At 38.5% G+C, this 21,559-nt stretch overlaps 1 protein-coding gene across 3 annotated transcripts in view; it reads right to left on the reverse strand.

The window, feature by feature from the left end:
• Positions 1-21,559, reverse strand: part of LOC131691974 (putative ferric-chelate reductase 1 homolog) — a 125,325-nt gene that overhangs the window by 102,052 nt on the left and 1,714 nt on the right. The window lies entirely within an intron of this gene.

A 21,559-nucleotide genomic window follows, 5' to 3' on the forward strand; every position in this document is an offset into this window, starting at 1 on the left:
AATGGACTTCGCTCTCTGCGCGTACAAAAACCGGAACCGGAAAATCGCCATACTCGAGCACGTGGTGACATTGAAATTATACCGCAAGTGGTATTTGACGAATGGAATTAATCCTTTCTGTCGACCCTTCACCGCACCATAACTTTCACAAGCCGTTGGAATTTATCGACTGTTACAAATGTTGAAGGTTTAATTGTCGGTATGTTCGTCTGTTTCCTTATTGCGTTTCAACTTCTTATCAATAATCAACAAACACTCGAATAACCTGTTCGGTGATTTTGAAATAAGAATAAACTATTAATAATGAAAAATTGCACCACCAGCTACAGAACTCAAAATAAACATTTAAACTTCGACAACTTGTAATATGCAAATTTAAATCCATCAACTTAGAGTTTGCTAATTCTGTCTCCATCCTGTTGTGTACGCAGTACAAACAAACGACCCTGACTGTGTTAAATTAAGTGCCTTCCAGAAGGCGTACCTGCGGTCTAGCGCCCTAAAGCGTTTGAAATGATTAGCATTATGCTGAAAACCAGTTTCACGATTATACGACTTTACACAAATGCCGCAATACTCTCTGGCAGGTCTTTTCAGTCTACCTAGTTTGGGCCACAAAACACCTGCAGCTGCACGGTTTACCTCTTTTCGTTCAGTCAGTCAGTATATATACTAAAATATCACCCAAGTGCTAACTTTGATGTAAAATAGCGGTCTCGCGTAGACTCGGGGCCAACCACATGCCGAAGATCAATCGAAACTTGCTGAACCATGCCAGATTTAATAACGGGGACAAAGTAAAACTCCCCGACAAGAGAAACCCCACGAAGAGATTGAACGCAGACAATGGCCTCCCCTCGGGTTTACCCAGTTCAGCTGTATGTATGGTGGGGCTACCTGCAGCGAACACTGTGACCATCGATCTATGGAATTCCATCCAAGCAGCATCGGCAACAGTAGTCAACACAGTGCTGGTGTATAGGTAATGGGGACCCCACCGAACCGATGGCTGCTGGCGATGCGATGGTGGTGGACAATGATCGCACAAAAAAAGACTCACAAGTCATTGATGGGAATGAAAAACATTCTGCACGGGGAGACGAGTGAGGAGGCGATGTTAATCGTGTCCCAGTATGAAGTAATAATCGCTTTATTAAAACTTTATGCATGCAGGAAGCAATGGAAATATAAAAAAGTTTGCAGCTCAGTAAACGAACAGCAAACGGTGAATCTGAAATAATGTTCATTAAACGTTAACTGCGTTTTTGTTAGAGATACTGTTGAACATCGTCGTCACCGTCGGTATTCAATTCGATTATTTTTAATAATCTTACAATAATAATTAGACCTAATTAGGTTTTACATCAAGCTACCATAATATCATGGATTGAGCCGGATAAACTTCGTTTGATATTTCCCGGTGATTTGTTTTCATAGGAGTTATGTGAGTTCGAATGCAAAAAATGAACATCCGTTGCATTCGAACTCAAGTACCGAATAAAGTAAACCAAGAATTGTCAAACATGAACTTCATTCATCAACGTCTCATTCATATCGTCATCTTGTCAACTCAATACAAAAAATAACAAAACGTTTCATTGATGGCATTAATTAATTACAGATTGCTGCTCATTTGTCACTATTTTATTATCAGCATTTAAAAAGCGATCGTTAACGTCTAGTAGGGGAACATGGGGAGACTTGGCCAAGCGCAAGATTCTATTTTTGGCTATGACGTCTTTTTTCAAAAATATTGTTATACATGTTTCGATCCCTTAAGGTAATTTTAAAAGTTTGGAATGAAAAATTCTTTCCTTATAGAAAATATTCCGTAATTAATAAATTTGCATTAAATGATGTAATTTTTTATCAAACTTTGTATGGACATATCTACTCGACCACTAATTACTACTAAAGTACTCATATATCATCTTATTCCTTATAAAGCAGTGAACTGATTTTACATAAATCGGAACATTGGAATAGTTGTTACTAAAATTTGCACGACATTGAACGCAATAGCTAATGTTAGGGAGACTTGACCAAGATTTTATGCGGAGACTTGACCAAGATTTTATGGGGAGACTTGACCAAGTGGCAATAAGCTGAAGAAAGATGAAAAATTCCTGATATTTATCATGCTTTGGTATCTACTGTTAATGTTAATCACGCCACAAAAAAATCCCACCTCAAACATCAGTCTATACATTTTAGTATTAGTTAACAAAGGTAGCAATAATATGACTGATTTCTTGACGTTTGAACATGCGATGTAAGCAGTTCAGTTAATCCTTAAAGAGAAATGCATTTAAAAAATCGAAATTTACGAAATGCTACCCTTCTATATTTTTTACTGCTACCTAAGGATCTCGACAATATGGAAAAAAATAATTATCGTATGTTCTAAGCAATTATTTTTTGTTATGATTTTTCAAAATTCTCTTGGTCAAGTCTCCCCAGACCATGGTCAAGTCTCCCCGCAGTGGAGAGACTTGACCAAAAAAAAACGATTACGAAAAAACTTATAACTTTTGAAAAATTAAATTAAAAATTCTGTAAAAAATCATGAGCACGCACAATAACTTTGCACATTATACCACAATGACTTTTGAGGGATTGAAGGGTTTTTTAGAGATATGCAGGTTTAGCTGAAAACCTGGTCAAGTCTCCCCATGTTCTCCTACACATCATACTTATGAATTTTTTAATCTTCTGCTAATCTCATTTTGATGGACCTGGTAACATGTGCCCCTTTCCCACCATTCATAAGAAAGATCACCACTAGTCAGACCTATCCAACGATACCAATCGTACAACCTTCGTTCCTTCTGGTGGTGCACTAATAGGCCAACGCTTATTACGGGTTCATGCTTCACAGTTTTTGGGGTCATAATTATGTTATTGGAGATGTGCATTGAATATTGCACTAATGAAAGCTTTATAACTGTAAAAGCTGTTTGGTCGTTTTTATTCAGAAACGTTTGAAAAAGAGGGAAGCTGCTGTTTATTTTCTCCCTACATTGCACAGTGGTCCAGAATGCAAATTTAGCAGGAATTTTAAGATTTCTTTAAAGCTAAACCACTTTGCCATAGTATGTATTTGAAAAAGTTTTCGTAGTTTGTGAGCCTATTCTTTGTTTCAAAACAACAGGGTGGTTCTAATTTTACCAAGATCAAAAAATTAACTTTTCAATCATTCTAGATGTAGCTATACGACCTTCTGTGAAGTTTTAGAGCGAGAAGTTTTAGAAAAGTTTACTGAAGACATGAAAGCTCTATCCAAATATAAATCAAAAGTTAGGGTGTTTCTTATGTCGTTTTTCATTGAAAAACACCGGGACAGTAGATTGCTTTGCACTTTCTAGCAGAAGTGGGAATGAAACACGTCTAGTGGCCTGCTCTTCTGATAGAAATTGCAACACCAGTGCAATCCACTCCCCCGGGGGTTTTCAATGAAAAACCACATTAGTGTTTCTTAGAAAAACTGTTTTCTTTTAATAACTTTCGCGGTATTGATTCAAAACTAAAGTAGTCTTCAGACAACTTTAAGATTGTTTAAGGCGAATAATTTGTGTCATGACACCACATATTTAACTATTATCATTGAAAAGTTATAAGCGCTTTTTCTCCCACTTACTTGGGAATACCAATATCACTCATTGGGGCAAACAAAAGATAATTACTTGTCAACTACATATAAGGTCATGACTCGAGGTATAGTTGAGCAAAAAATCGCGAGCGAGATATTTTTTAAAAATTTCACAAAATCGATTCCATTAAAGCAATTTTAGATATTATAAGTACTTATTTGGGTATTGCAAATAACACTCATATTTAAAAACTCAAAGGCGCTCTCTTCATATTGTGACAAATGTCAAAGCAAGCTAAGATGCCAAATTTCACATCATTTGGACAATTTTAGACTCCCGTCCACTTCGCTTGAAGTTTTTGACATTGATACTATGGGAAAATATGACAAAAAATATACTATAAAAGCTATAATTTTTGAAGTAGTACTCGAAAAATAACAGTTTATACCTTTGTTCAAAGGAAACATTCTTACCATTTTAATAATATTTCCGTTAAACGAAAAAAAAGAGAAGTTGTAGTTTTTGGACAATATGTCCGAAAACCCCCTATTTCTAATAACCATTGTGCTCTATGCTGCAAATCATGCATATTTTGCAGTTTTCTACTATGAAAAAATCTCAAAAATCGAACGAAGCCTTTGCGAGTTTGTCAGAATACGAGAACTTGGGGTTCTAGGTCATTTTGTCATTAATATTAAATTTTTAAATTTTTCTTGCAGATAGATATGTGCTTTTAATGCGTGTTGCAGTAAGTCAAGGTTCCATAGTAAAGGTTACAGGACGCCACTTAATATCTTTGTCTCTGCCTATCTTAGTGGCGAGCAAACAATGCGATTACTAAGCATTGCGTTTATCCAATTAGAGATGCATGCAGATACCCCATGACAGCGCGTCGCTTCCAGAATAGACTGGAAAGACACATTGTCAAAAGCAGCTTCAATATCTAGGAATACACCCAAGCTAGATTGCTTTAGCGAGAAAACCTTTTCAATGTTGTAAACAACATCGTGAAGCAGCGTGATCGTGGATTTTTCTACACTGATATGCATGTTGCATTTTGTGCAGTGGATATTCAACTAAACTGACGTTCCTGGTGTGATGATCGATTATTAGTTCCGACGCTTTTAGAAGAAAGAACCTAAGCTGTTAGGCCTAAAACTCTTGGGCTCTTCATAACTTGAGCGCCTGTCTTTGGGAATAAATCAAACAGATTAGGCCCGTAGACAGAATTTTGTGAAGGTGCAGCTTCGGTTTTCGGAAGTCACCTGCATACAGCTTGAGCACGTCAGGCATGCGGTGCTGATAACCTTCAACAAATTCGCCTAGGCGAAAAGATTCGTTTCACAGAACAACTTAAAACATGTGCTTGTTTGTGACAACGCTGAAATCAAGATCCCTATATACATGGATAATGGGAATATTGAAGTTAAATAATATGATTTATCTCCACTTACTTGCAAAGCGGCAATTAAAAGATTCATGTCGCATTTCGGAGCAGTGGAATCTATTACGGAGGACACATGGAGAAACTACTTCCCAATAATTTCAAATGGTGTCTTTGTGGTGAGAATGCGGGTAGACCAACCCATTCCCTCCTACCTTACCCTGCAGTATAACACAGAAGGGGGTGATACCATTACACAGCGAACTCTTTGTACATATCAAGGACAAATTAACAAGTACCAGTTCTGTGAACAAACGGCACTTTATGGACAACCCTGCCCAGAGACAGCTGAGAAAAGTTCATCTCCTAAAAGATATGCCAACACACAGGCTCCAATATCGTTACCTGAACCACAAACGGTTGCCAAATTTGTGGCTGCACTTAAGGAAATAATGACAACTGCAAAAGTTTCAAACTTAACAACTAATACCACCAGTGAAGAAGCTACCACCAAGGATGGAGTATTCACATTCGTGACCAGCAAGGGCAAGAAGCCAGGAAGAACATGGCAGTAATTAAGATAATGATACGGACGTAAATAACAACGAAACAGATATGAATAACCCCGAAGTTGGCGAAAGAAGGAACATCTTCCTGACACGAAAAAAGATCTCCGCTCGCAATAGAAAGTTGCGCGCACTAGATTTTACAGGCTCAAAATAAATTTTTTGGTTATTTTTATTTTTTACTTCATATAAATATATAAAAGACCCATGGCTCGTCTAAGCTAACGCATTGAGCTGTGTCAATTAAAAAAACAACGGATATTGAAGAGTTCAAAGTATTTATATGCTAACAGAATATGACAATCCTTAACGGAGCTAGGAAGTGCAAGGTATCCCAAACTACACGTTGGCAAGGTGTAGAAGACAATAAATCGAAATGAGTGGAAAAATATTGTTAGAATATTCGAACGAAGAGAATGACGAAATTTGCACTAAAGCTTTTGATTTAGCAGGCGATTTGTAGATGCGCAGAAGCGGTTCAACTTCCATTTTCTTGATCTGGCGTCTTACCATTATTACTAGTTCTATGGCACCACGCTAACACAATTTTTTGATTCTATTTAAATAAAACTATTTTCAAGGCTAACCCTGGCCTCGCAAATCAGGGCCCTGGTCAATAAAGATTCTTGGTAATCAATGGGATTAAAATATATTTCAATGATTTAATCAACTAAAGAAAACTGCCCATAATCACTTAACACAGATTACTACTATCTTCTAGTTTAGGAAACATTTCTTAAATGTATCAAGAATGACACCATCAAAGTAACTAGCAACTACTAATATAAGCTCAATAATTTCAGCATCTCCTGCTTCCGACACATGGAAGGGAATACATCACACTTACTTCCCGTTTCCGAAAGAGTAAGTAAGGTGTAAGGCCAACTTTATGTGACGATTTCGATTACACTTTCTAAATCAATTCGTCACCTCGTTAAACAAATATATTGACACTAATCTGCTCAGTGATTAGTTTGTTTTTTTTTTTTTGAATAAAAGAAATTTGCTGTAATTGTTTTTCCACAATTACCACAAAGATTGCAAGATGTTCGACTACTTGAACTGTTTGATTACAGATTAATTTTACCACAACTTGACAAACAGTTTCAATTAAAGCTGTTGCACCTAACGCATTAAAGTCGTACGGATAACGAAGACGTAAGCGTCTTTCGAAAATGAGAGGATCAGAGCGCAATCCCGAAAGCACTCTAGTTGAGTTCATAGAAAAGATAGATTTTCTGTCTTTTTCCGTGATTTTTGATGATCTCTCTCATTTCATTCCTTAGCGAACAAAAATAAAACGAAATACTATCACATACTGAAAAAATGAAATCGAAACAATAATACCAACTAATTGACTTATAGATTCAACCAGTTACAACATTTTAGTCGCTCTCCATGATAGCCTACTGATGTCTGTTCATTGCATCATCACGTCGTTTTCAAACCTACATAGGCATTAATTGGAAACTGTCGAAAGCGACTATAATGCTGCTGCTGGTTGCAACATTAAGTTCATTATGATTGATTGACTTATACGTGGAGTAGCATCAACTGACATTCGATGGAAAGTAAAGATAAAAACACGACAGTTAGTCTTTCGCCTACTGTGTACGTTTCTGCATATCTGCGAGGTTAGTACTATACGAGAAAATATAATTCGTGGGTATATGAACACCTCAGTACAGCCTCTGTTCTACCACTTTTGACCTGTTTACTTTTAAATGTTTTTCTTGCTTATTGTTCGATTGTTAAAAATATCACGGTTTTCCGGATTAACAGTGTTCTTAGTGCGGAACGCATTCCCTGCATAAACATGAAATTGAATGTCAATAGAAATTCTATCGCATTAAAATGGCACGAAACAAAAACTACCTTCTTGGCTATATTGTTATCAGCAAATTGCAGTGGCGAATCCTGGGGGAGGGTCATGGGGGTCCGGACCCCTTCCGAAAATTTTCAACTTGTTGAGAAATTTTAAATTAGTTTGAATTTTATATTAGTTTCAAACTCAAAATTTTTGACCACCAGTACTAATTTTCATTGAATGAGGTTTTTACGTATTACGTTTTTTGCAATGCTCATTTTAGAATCGAAATTTCGAACCCCTTCCGAAATTTTAATCCCGGATCCGCCCCTGACAAATTGAAATGTTTCTTGCCTAGCACGCTTGAGTGAGCTGCCTTGTGTTTATACTTTTACAGACATTAAATTTGCGCATATTTTAACTAACTTTATTCTGGCCAATATCTAGCATCTGAGTTTTGTTAAGGTTCAAAGAACTTTGGGTGAGTGTCTAAAAGAAGTGAACGCTTGATAGTATGTGTTGGAAAAAATGTGTTCAGCTTTGCCATCAGAGTATACATATAAAACCTTTTCAAAACTCTAAAAGAAGAAAATCAGTCGATTTATTAGATCATCATGATTCAAATCTCACCACAGAACCACTATTTGAAATACGAGGAATTACTTCCTAGATTTATAATGAATTCCATTTCCTCCAAATGTGATATGAATCTTTAAATGATTCAGGCGCAAGTAAGTGGTATTAGTTCATGAAGCCGAGCATTGATTTTCTCGTCGTCCAAATATATGAGGATCTTAATTATAGAAGGTCACAAAAACCACGTACTACAAGCTTCTTCAACTCGCTCATCTCGACAGATCACCGCAGTAAGAATGAAAGTTACAGTTACATTTGTCGTTCCGACGAGACACACAATATGAAACGAACTGTTTTTGTTACACTCAGCATACTGAGTAGGTATCGTAACTTGTGTCTTTGGTGGTTCGAAATGGCAATCTTCCTCAACATTGTCTTAATTTGCTTAAACCATACAAGATACGAATTTGTGAAGAGTCACCGAAAAACATGTTTCTTTTACTTATTTTTGAAAAATTTCGGGTGGTGGTGGATTTTTCCCCCTAGCCTCTTTTCTATGATTGTATAGCTTTTCTAAGTATTCAGACATTTGTTGTGAACATAGTTTCAGAACACTATTTAAAGGATTTAAAAAAATAATAAAGGGATAAATATACAAATAAAAGAAATGCATAAACGAACAAAAAAATTGAATTAATGAAAAAGAAAATAAATTAATGCATATATAAATAAATAAATTAATACATCAATTAATTAAGGGGGCGCATTCATAATTCCGAAGATTCCTTGTCCTAGCTCAGTATGAACAATAAACATTTAAAAAGACGGTACGGATCATATTCCCTCACAAATCAGCATACCACTTTTACTTTGTTTTCCATTCTGGGGCAACGCTTCACTTCGTTTCTCCTACCGATATTGCATCCGATTGCAACCAATTCTGGTTCGTGACACTTTCTTCCGCTAAATTTGCATAATTAGTATGCAGGAGAACGATTATATTTTGCAGAACGCCTCATTTTTATGAGTCGTTCACACCATCGCTATCGAGACACGCATGACTTGCAAGCCCAACACTTTCGCTCGTGACGTCGAACATAGCTACACATATCCAGCGGTAAGTAAACTGTCATAATTGGTTCCGAACCATTCAAGAGTGTAAATATGTACATGTGGGTTATTTAGAGAAAAAAAACTTGATTTCTACAGTAACTATGAGTTACTCGTATACCTGCGTTGTCGCTAGCAACGATCATGGTCATGTGACAATTTTTTCACATTCCACTTTGCTCTACAAACCACCAAACCAAGCCACTCGGAAAACACTTGTAATTATTGCTAGCAACATTTGCTTGTTTATGAGTCTTGACAATGACAAATCATTATTCACCGATATTAATTAGTTTATTATGCAGTTTTGCGGCAGTCGGCGGTACATTGGAATTAGAAGAAAAAGTCGACCTTCCGTACACCACAGTGCAGATAATATCAAATTTTTAAATTGTATTTTTTAGACCCCCCGCACTCTATCTACAGAATCAGATTGCTCACAGCCGAAATTTATGACATCTCACTTCTATAAATTCGAACAAACAATGACTATTGTTACGTATTCTCCCCTCCGTCTTCTCCTCCACTCCAACCGCCCGACCAAAATTAAGCGTACACGATTATGATGAAACTTCTCTGAGCTGCCCTCTGGCAAGAAGTGAAACCGAAAACATGTTTGTCTGGGGAGACCAGGTTGAACTCAGTACGCTTTGTACTTCACGGCAGCCGGCTCATATTCGTACGGATGGGTCCAGACCAGACAATCACTCCAGTCAGATTATAGCCGTTGGGGACGAAGCGCACGGTTACCGTCGGTGTATCATGTCTTGGAGCGCTCTAGAAATAGACTGTTTCAAATTTATATGGAGGCTCCACTGATTTCTTTCAGAGTTCTCAGTAACTGTACAAATATAGTTGGTAACGATCAGTTGTGACTACAGATTCTTCAAACTGTTCAAAATTAATATGTTATTTAGTACGAAATCCCAATCAGAATGAAATAACAAGATTATAACAGAACACAATTTTTGTAACATATTGTGTTATAAATTAGGTCTCGTTAGTAGTTAAGATAACAGAAATTTATAACAACTAGCAATGCGAGATATAGTTTTGAAATATTTCTGCTGTGTGTTTCTGATCGGGATATATGGACAAGTTTAAAGAATTAAAAAATCGTTGTCTTTTCTTGTACAATCATACGGGGACGAATACCATGCACAATGCACATCCTAGAAACTAATGATATTTGGTAAAACCTAAATTTTAAAAAAAAAAAAAAGTAACTCTAAATCGGACGAAACCCAGTACCATGACGGTACACTAAATTGTCAGAGTCTCGGCGGTAAGATAGACGCGGTCGCAACAGGTTTTTTTACCTTCCATTTTAGTTTCCCGCCGACCAACCAGTTGTTGCTCGACCTGTGGCTGTTCGGATCATCGGAATGTGGTTGGGGTCTAATGCAGTAACTATATATGTAGTAGATTTTTAAATGAACGAACTAGTCATGTGCCTTGAAGCAAGAAGCGAAAATGGGAATCAAAATGCGAAATTGCCGCTTAGTTTTCGCTTTCTATGGTACGCGCCAAGATTCTTGTTTTTTCCCCCGGACAGGTTTTTTTTTTGATATTGGCTTGTGCGATCTAATTGCCAGACCAGGGTGCCAGGTGCTCTCTTGTGACACCGTTCTGCGGTGAAGAATTGGAGTACATATGGCTACAGATATGGTGTTATTGTCACTAATTATATCAACGTGTTGAAACCAATGTTGAAATTATATTTTGGTTGGACTGTTTTTGCGCACCACCTGTTAACGAACAAGTAAGCTCAAGATAGCTTTAAAAATTACTTTAACATCACGGACTTTTAAATATTAAGAATGATGTCTGTTAAAATGAAAGATTCTGTGGCTCAAAGGCTTCTATTTTCAAGTCTCCGAAAAACGTCGATATTCACCGAATTTTTGGGGACCGAGTGCACCAAGAGTGCATCAAATCGATTTGAACAGCCCATCTTAGTCAAGAGCGAGAAAATCTCATCTTCTGCCGTCATCGATTGTGAGAGATTCCATCTCCCGTAGTATTTCGTCGGATCGTGCCTTGGAGTACGTTTATAATTGATTGCCACATTTATCCCTTGGCAATGTTGATTTGCCAGGATCAACAGAGGAGCAAGAGAGAATTGACAAAAGGATTGTACGTGTAATGGAAAAAAGTTTTATTGACGATGTGGATTTCAAATGGGATATTCATATATTTCAATATTGCAACAATATCGTCAATCCTGGTATTGACAAAAATATTGAACGTGTAAGGGCCGCTAAAGTTGCACCGGGCTGTCGTGTTGGTTTTTCCCGAACTTTTGCATAAAAATGTCATTTGCATTGACTTCTTCCAGCCTTTTATCGGATCTTTCTAAGGTAGATTAGAACAAAACGTAATAAACATCTTCGAACGCGCTCCAACCAGTTGTTTTGAACGGCGTTACATGGGTCCATACTTGTACCGCATACTCCAAGATGCTCCGGACCAGTGCGCAGTTATTGATTTGAGCGCGTAGATATCCACAAAGACAACAGTGTTCCGTTTGAAAAAGCCCAATGTTGTTAAAGTCTTTGCCGTTTCGGCGGTGGTGTGGACGGCTTAACAAAGTTTTCAGTCGAATATCACGCCCAAATCACGGATAGAACCAACCCTCTCGGTGACACAGGCTTAAAGAGTGTATTGTCCTAGAACTGTCGAGCGTCGAAAACTTGTCACCTCACATTTATCGACGTTGATCTGCATGCAATTCAGCGAGCACCACTCCTCAATATTGACTCTATACTCTTGGAGCACAGCTGAATCGAGCCCCGAAGCAATTGAACGAAAGATTTTTAGACCATCAGCGTAGAGAAGTGTTCCAGACTTGATGCGAGTACAGGGATCGTTAATGAATAAGATAAAGATAAGTGGCCCTAGGTGACTTGCTTGAGGGACACCGGTTGGCGTTTCAAAGACGCTTGAGCTTGTGGTGCCAATTCTAACAAAAGCTGATCGTTCAGCAAGGAACGATTGAAACCACCTGATTACTCACGGAGGAAATCCTAGTCGTTGCAGTTTCATAACAGCAATGTTATGCGGCACAACTTGCTGACACATCTCGACAGCTGGAACTAAAAAACTTGTGTACGTAATCAATCTAGAAGGGGTCAGACGTTTTTTTTACAAATCGTACTCATGTTCATGAATTATGTTGGAAGATGCAGTGTACATCGCATTGTTAACAAACTTTTCCAAAACTTTGGCCAGACAATTAAGAAGCGAGATCCCTCTGTAGTTTTCTATATTATGAGCATTTCCTTATGGATAGAGACAATAGCAACTTCTTTTCATAAGCTTGGAAAAACATTTTCCGTGATTGAACGCTTGAAAATAATGCTTACTGGTACAGATGCGCTCGGGCCCAATGTTTTAAGAACACCGGACCTGGCCCTTTCAACGGGTTAACGCTGGACGAAGCACTCAAAGCATCGTCAGCGTTTACATTTTGGTGGGGGAGGTTGACAATGTTTCAGAGTAGACTTGCGACGAGTGGACAAGAGGGCTGGTAAATATACTTCAAAAGTGATCTGCAAAAAGATCCAACGACTCGGCTGCGAACTATGAGCATTTGTCTCGAAGATAAACATTTTCTAGGAACCCCCGGAATTTCTTTTGCTATTTATAAACTTCCAGAATGTCGGCGGATTACTTCGCAGGCCTCGTAGAACGCCGCCACTGCCTGATCTAAATCGTTTCCATCCAATTGCCTGCAATGGCTGCTGAGATTTCATCGAGGTTGCATCGAGTTAAATCAAAGGCAAAGTTCGTCATTATTTGTATCAGAAATGTCTCCGTCGCCAGAACGCGTGTCAGATCTTAAAACGAAGGGCTTATAGTGAGTGTCTACCTTGAGCATAGATGTCGGAGGCTCAATCAGTGTCATTGATGATGATGGTCGTCTTTTGCTCCGACGTCACATTTTTAGGGATGTAGTACTTAAGATCGTCATCGAAAGACCACCGGAGATGAAAGAGATTGCAATCACCTACAATAAGTACATTATCTCGCCTGCTGGCTTTGTCAAGAATACTCTGGACCGCAGAGGAGCGAACGTTGTACAAGTCAGCATCATTATTTGACCTTAGATAAATGCAGCAAACATATAAAGATCGACCTGGCAGTGAAACGCGCACGACATCTTGTTCCAAACATTGACATGTAGGCATTTTTAGTACAGTCCCAGTTAGATGCTTCTTTATCGCAATAAGAACACTACCTCTACGCCCTAGATCACTGACAGAAGAGTTGCGATCGCATTTATAAATTGCGTAGTTCTTCGTAAGCTCGGAGTTTAATATATCATCACGTGGCTAAGTTTCGGTGAGAACAATACTGTCGTAATCGCAGGAGGTGAGTGCAAGCAAGAAGGTCTGAGTTATCGTTCTCATACCATGGACGTTCTGGTAGTAGACGGGCAAGCAATCATGTGTTGTACTCGGTAACAAGCTGCAAACCACAACCTGGTTACTGACTGGTAGCGCACACAGCCGCGCGGAGCGCTCGGGGGCTTGTGTAATACTGTATAACGGGCGTCCCGGTGATAGCAGTGCTGGATGGATTGGGGACCATTCATGTATTACGTAACGCAAAAATTGCCCAAAAGTTACTACCCCGGGAAGTGCACCAAAATAAAAACTGCGCGGTACCCGGAAGATGCGTTACAACTGTGCATAAAACGAATACGCAATGGCATGACAAGCTATGCCGCATGTAAGGAATACGACGTCCCGTTGCTACGGGGTCCGGTACCGTTTCAGTGGCCACTGGCAGTGGCAGAATAAAAAGACTTCTGTGCTAATGATGGAGGAGGAGGAGGGGAAAATAGTTAAGTAATTGACGGACAAGGGTTATAAGACTCGCCTAAGAAGGGAATTGGAAGATCCCCTAACCAACAAAATTGCAAAATGCAACTGATGAAAGCATTAATTATTGTCTGTCCGATTGTTAAAGTTAATTGGAGACTTTTAACTGTTTCATTGTCCAACTAGCGTAGGTTTAATTAAAGGCAGTCCAGTTAATACACCAGTTTGACTGTCGATATGAAAAAGTAACCAAAATAGATCTCCTTATAGTGTGAAGAATCCCAAGGACCGTTTCGGTGACTCTCGGACCAACCGGTCGATCTTTCTTTCAGTTGCAACGTAATGGGGCCAGATAGAACAAGCAGATACCAAACTCTTTGCAACTCCAATCACTTCAACCACCGAGGAAAGTTTGGGTCCATCGGCCCTCATTTCAGTTAACCAAGAACATCTAACCTCGTGCCATATGAATTCTGCAGCAACAGCTAAAGACACATCTGTATCTTTTCCGTCAGGTAAACCTTATGAGGTTATATGTTCTACCGAAGCTGTAATACTGAGCACCCACAGAGGTTTCGCTGAATTTATTGCTGAAAGCTGACATCAAGCAGAAAACCTTGATATCATCTATTCTGCTCCTTCACCTGTTAATTACAAAGAATGTATATGTTCTTCCAAAGTAGGGCATCCGGATGCTGCCGTCAATGAAAATCAGGTGAATGGTAATGCAGCTATCAGCCGTTTGTTTGATATCCCGCCATCAGAAGGCCACCCACATCATCAGTTTCAAATATATTATCAGAATGTTAGCGAACTGCGCTCAAAAATCGGTGAGTTCTTCATCGGGATTTCGATTGCTGAACATGATGTTAGTGTTCTGACAGAAACCTGGTTGAATGGCGAAATCAACTCGCTCCAGCTGTTCGGCCCAGGGTACAGTCGGATCTACTACTACGCGAATAACTGGGGTAAAGTTCAGCCGGAAATGAACTGGAATTCTGGCTGGTTCCAGTTCGGATTCCGGCTCCAGTGACACAACCGATTCTAACTAGAATCGGTTGTGTCACTGGAGCCGGAGTATAAGCTGGAACCAGCCGGCAATCCGGTTCATTTCGGGCTGAGCTTAACTGGGTAGATGAGAACTGTGCCGCTAGGGGTGCTTGAAAAAGAGTAAATAAGTCGAACCTCCCGTCGTGAATGTGAAAATTATTGAATTGTTTTTTTACATAAAATATATCGAAACACTGATTATTTTGAAAGATGATGTCTTCGGAAGATTTTGTCGGTGTTAAGTCAAACCGGACTAAGTCTCAAAACATCAAAAAATGACATATTGATAACACTGCACACCAAAAAAATCTGAATTTTATCGTTGACGTAATTGCAAACATGACACAATTCAACAAACCGTAATTTACGAAATGACGGAACATTACCGTGTTCCGTTCAATTTTACACGAAACATACGCTTTACATGCTCAATGACGTAAACTTACACTTCCTACCACTCAGAACAAACGCTGTATGAGGAGTAAAATTACATGATTTACGAAATTCAACGTCATGTAAAATTAAAATCAAACGTAAAACTAAGTCATTTTTGATGCTCGTATATGTCAGGGTCAGGAGACGTAAATTTACACTATTTTTTCTAGGTGTGTGGATAAAGAATTTCTTCAGCTACATTTGACTTTTGCAATATTTTAAATATGTAACAATAAACAAGAATGATTACAAAAATTATTTTCCAATTATAATGTAAAGGATGCTGCGATTTAAACTTTAAACTCGTTTTTCTCGAAATCAATATATTGTCACTTAGTTCGGTCTGACTTAACACCGACCATTTGTCCAGAAAGTCATCAGGCGGCACTAGTGCGAATGCAAATGTTCAATTAATGTTCGAATCATTGTTTATCTCAATAACGAAATTATTTAGAGAGGTACGGTATTCAATAAAGTTGCTCGAGAAATCAAAGACTACCAGATGGTGACCGATTAGTTTGTGATACTCTCATTATGTGGCACTAGTGAGCTAGCTTACAGCACAATATAAAATATGATTCATCTCAAAAGTCTAATAACTTAGAAAGATGGTGTTAGCAGCAAAGTTCTAGAAGAGGTCAAGAGCTACTCGTTTATGGACAAATCAAATTGAAATAGATCCACCAAGCGGCGCTAGTGGGCATGTACTATTTTTAGTTCTATATCTCAAGATCATGATAATTGAGAAGTGTGGTGTTTTCAGAGATATTCATCAGCGAGTCAAGTGCTGCCCGACAGCGAATTTCAAAACCCACTACCACTAGGCGGAACTAGGGAGAATACAACTCGAAAATTTAATATTTTAGGAAAAGGATGTTTTCTGTAAAACCGTTTGATAATGTAATGATTATATTGGATATCACACGCTAGGCGGCTCTAGTGAGCATACATTTTTTAGTATTTTAAAATTATGGCAATTTAGAAGGATGACGTCATCAACAAAATTGTTAGGGAGACAGTGGTGATTTGGATCTGTGGTTGAATTTGATAACTGAACAGGTGATCACGGCATGATTTCATCTACAGTTCATTTCGGAAAAAATAAGTCAAAATTATCTACCATGATAGCGATGTGATTTTTTGTTGTTGTATCAATGATATGTACAACACTCCATTTTTTACAGTGTGGAAGAGTATTTAACGCTGAATTCTTCTCTCAAACACACCAAGCACTAGATAGTCCTTTTTAATTCAACGCCCATGCCTCATGATCATACACTGCAACAGGGAGTATCAGCGATTTGTATAGAGCTTTAAGTGCGTTTGTAGGCAACGGGACTTTAGCTGACTACGCAAACCATAGAAAGTTCAATTAGCATCCACAACAAGCCGTTTATCCTTGCGGCTAACATCTTTATCACATGTCACTAAAGTTTCAAGTTTTTTGAATTCGTCTACTCTACGCCATGGGTTTCCCACTCAGAACCAACATCGCTTCGCTCTCTACCAGCTATCATGTACTTTGACTTGTCGGATGCCTCTACGGCTATTTTGACGCTTGATTTTGACCCATCCAGCGTCATATTAATCAGCTTAATCAGTTTTGTCGGAAAGTTATGTTCAAGCATTATTTGCCACAATTCGTTTCGTTTCTCTGAATCATACGCTGCTTCGAAATCTACGGGTGAGTCCGCTGCTTGTATTCTAGGAATTAAACCATAATTTGTAATCATTTGATCCATCGCTGATCGCCTTTCTCGAAAATCACTTCGGTTTTCGTTGAAAAATATATTACAACCAACGAGCGCTATCTACTAAACAGAACATTGTAAGTGACATTGGGTATCGCTATACCTCAATAGATATTATATTCGGGTTTGTGAGGCCATCCGACCAATTCGAAGGTATTTCTTCTTCCACCCAGATCATCCTGATCATGGAGTGGATTGCTTCATGGATTGCCAATCACTCAGGCCTCATCCTACATGGCATCCACTGCTGAGCTACCTGTTAAAAGATTTCCATCCCATGTAGACGCCGACTGATATGTGGTCGCCCCAAGCATTCTGCTTCTGAGCTGGTTTATCTCGTCCGTCGCTTATTGGCTAACAGCATGAAACCAACCGATCCGCTGGTTTCACGCATGGTACCCAACACTTCTGTTGCTCTTATATTGACCACCGCATGGACATGTTGCTACGCTGTGTTCAGGTTATATTTCGTTAGCCTATCTTCGATTTGTTCATCGAACTTTCAGGCATAATCCTCGAAAACAATCTTCAGACGTCCAAAGAACCGGTTTTCAAAAAAAAGTTGCCGTGACCTTTACCTAATATTCCATTCTGTATTTGTTGTTACATTTTTCGAGGTTGTGCTATTCATTTTGCCAGGGCTGCGAGACCTAGCCTGGTGATGAGACTGCCATCTTAGATAAAGTTGACGAGGCACCACATTTCTTCTCCAGCCGCCCAGTCCGGGACATAAACTGTTTAGCGCTGCTCCTAATATCGAAAACAGACGCTCTTCATTTCACCCTTCTCTATCAACATATGACCAATGATCTCGCTGGGGTTGGTTACTAGAGTGGGGCATGGTTATATGAAAAAACTAAAATTTCGCTCCGAGTAACTTTTTGAGTCCCATTTAGCTCCCAGAACAACTATGCAAATTTTTAGTTCGATCGGTGATACTATATTTTTGCGCCAACAGTTTAAAGTTTACATGGGATTTCGTATGGGGAATACGTCTTTTGGAAATTAATTCTTCCAAGAGTCGCCCGTTACCTCCCAAAAATAAATAGATGTCTGATTTTTATAGGAAATTTGTCAAGGAAACAAAGTCTAGAAGACCACGAAACGATCTGATGCTTGTGGAAAAAGTTATTAAGCAAAAACCGACTGATGCCTTGAAGATTAATGAAAAGTTTACTTTTCATAGCATCACTGCTGCTGACGGTCGAATTATTAACAAAATCTTTAATTTTTTCTTATTATTTACAAAAGAAGATTTATCATTATTCAATTTATCCCTCAAAGCTCTTGCGAAGTGATCAAACAGTATAGATAAATGATTTAGACACATTAAGAGAAGATCAAAACAAAACTGCATACCCACAACCAACAACAGTGGTGCTAGAAAAAATGAATATTTTATCAACTATCAGAGCATCAATTGGTTTCAGCTTAATAACTTTTTTCTCAAGCGTCAGATCGTTTCGTAGTTCTCGAGACTTTTCTTTGTAAAATTTCCTACGGTTTATTTTTAGGAAGCAATGGGCGACTCCTGGAGGAATTATTTCGTGAAAGTTAATTTTCCCATGCAAAATCCCATGTAAACTTTAAACAGTGGGCGCAAAAATATAGTTTCAGGGATCAAGCTAAGAATTTGCACAGATGTTCTAGGACCCAAATGGTACCCAAAAAGTTATTCAGAGCTGGAATCTATTTTTTGTCCCACCCTATTGGTTACCTCATCTTTACTTAAGTTACTCATACTTCAGCTAGCGACACGTGTAGGCAGTGATAAGGGTGATGCACAAAATACAGCTTCGCCAACCGGATACGGTACATAGTACGTAGTTAAATTCAAAATATCGGGGAATTGAGGCTGAAAAGTAATGACAAGGGTCGATTGATGTATAGATTCCAACACGATCTATGTAGCCTGCTGAAGTATTTTTTTTCCTGGTGTACCGTGGAAGCGGTTTCAGGTCGCAGGATTTTCGCGTAACATATTTATACTTATGAAAATGGAGACAATTCATCAAATAATTTGAGATAAGGCCAACAGTCTGCCCTTTTGCACAACGTATTCTATTTTCAGTTTACTTCCTACTTCTGCCTGAGTCAGACCTACAATCGAGCCAAGTGTACAACAATTAGCAAATGGAAGTCGCCTGTTTTCAGTATCATCATCTCCGCAATGCAGTATTGATATCAACACGTTAGTCCAAGCCGGACGTTTCGATTTACAGGACAACTTAAAGCACATATTTGAAAGTGACAACGATAGAATTATGGTTTCCGTTTACTGCCGCTATAAGCATAGCTGACCCTTGTGCTATGGGATTTCCTATACCCATGGGACAGTTATGCGTATAGCGGCAGTGTATATAGATAAAGACTATATAGAGGCAAGGCTACATGATCTATCACCGCGTATTTCTCTTGAGCTTATTGTACAATGTATGGCGTAATACGGAGAAGTAGAATCCGTCACACCTGACACGAGAAAAAATTTCTTCCATGGTACACCTAACGGTGTTCTTGTTGATGCGGTTCGAATGACCTATTCCATCCTACATGACTATAAACTACGGAGCTACTATTAACCAAACTACGCTATGCACCCTTAAGAGTAAACTTCTACGTGCAAGTACTGTAATCAAACAGTACACTAAGGACAACCTTGCACGGACGATACAGAGGAGAAAGCATCTCAACCGATTGCCAACGTATCTTCGGCAAATCAACCCAAAAATGAGTTTTCAATACCAATACCTGAACCACAAATGTTTATCAAATTTATGGCAGCTGTTCAGGCCATAATTATAACTGAAACAGCAACATCCAGCACCTCAAAATCAACTGAAAGCAACATTGGCGAAGAAATCAATTAAAAATGACAACAGCTTTGCACTGGTTACCCATAAGTGCAAGAAGCAGGGAAGAACATCTGATCGCGAGCACCATGACAACTTTGACAATGATGACCTTGATGTGAATGAAAGGAGAGATTTTTGTGTTTCGAATGCATCTCATCAGTAACTAGCACCTACTGGGTGTCTAGTTAGACGATGTATCTAAACTACTATTTTAATTAGCACTAGTTAACCACAAACAAATCCAAACAGTTCACAAATGTGAACACCTAAAGCAACTGGCTTGTCTCGAGCGATGTCCCGGGAAGCGAATACAGAAGCTCTCGTTTGCTGACGAGAAAGCGGAAACGAACTCCTGGTTTTTGATTGAAGAACCAAATGCTTGGCATTATACAATAAATTCCCAATAGGGAAAATTTAATTAAAATATATTGCACATTAAGGGCACAAAACCTAACTTAGATTAAGTTTGATTTTTGTGTTTCAGATACATCTCGTCAGTAACTAGCACCAACTGGGTGAATAAAGGAATTAAAAAAGCGTGTTCTATTTTGCACGATCTACCTACCCAATATAAGAAATGCAAAAAGATTAAAAGTAATCGATAACAGTGTTAACTACTCTCGTGCTCCTCTAAGCGAAGGAATAACGTTCCTTTGTTATATTCTCTATTTTTTAAGAATTGTTGTTGTGGAAGGTTCATTGTAGCATATATCGGCGAACGTTTTTTACACGCGCTCTTTAATAAGCTCACGAAGAGACAGGAAGCGAACTGAGCTCAACTAATTGAGCTCATTCGGTTTCAATATAAGAAAAATCGGTGAATGCCACGTCTGCGAAGCTCCAATAGCAAAGTCAACAATAATCATTTTGTATTCCAAAAAAATGAACCACATGACGTTTGGAACAGCTGACTTAAATGCATGAGCGCTGGTTTGCCTGTAATATCGATGAACAAGTTAAACCACCTCCTACGAGCGCAACCGTTCAAAGTAGCACCAGGTTTTTACTTACGGAATGTGCAACCGATGAAGTGTGAAGCTTGAAGTTCAAGCTTTCAGTACCGATAATGTAAGTATGATGTTTGCCAAACGATTACAACAGATTTTGGTCGTAGGTAGACAACTGACTGATTCTGAAAATAAGTGATCTCACACTCAATATCGCTGCAAGGTCAAATATTAAAATAAAAGTTTCTTTTAATTATTTTACAAAAATTGAAAAGTAAATCAACTAAACTTGCTTTGTTACTAAAAAGCAAAATTGCTACTTCTGATAGAATGTTGAATTTTCTCTGATTGATAGTAGGAATAATTAACCGTTTGAAGACATAGGACAATTGGTTCACATTTGATAGTTTACCCGCTAAAAGGATAGTCTAGGGTGTAGAGCCAACATTTACCCAATTCCTTATCGAAGCTTAGTTGGTTAGAGTCTGTCATCGATCCGAGTTTTCATTTTGCTCAAGCGCGATTATTTCACAATATTTGCTTTTATTCTGTTTCTTAGAATCGAAGTAACCTTTTTATATGCATTTCATAGATTGTAGAACGAGCAATAATCGAAATAGTGACACATACCATTAATAGTAGCAAATAGGCGATCACCCTATAAA

The sequence above is a fragment of the Topomyia yanbarensis genome, chromosome 3, assembly GCF_030247195.1.
Source record: "Topomyia yanbarensis strain Yona2022 chromosome 3, ASM3024719v1, whole genome shotgun sequence".
Lineage (NCBI taxonomy): Eukaryota > Metazoa > Arthropoda > Insecta > Diptera > Culicidae > Topomyia > Topomyia yanbarensis.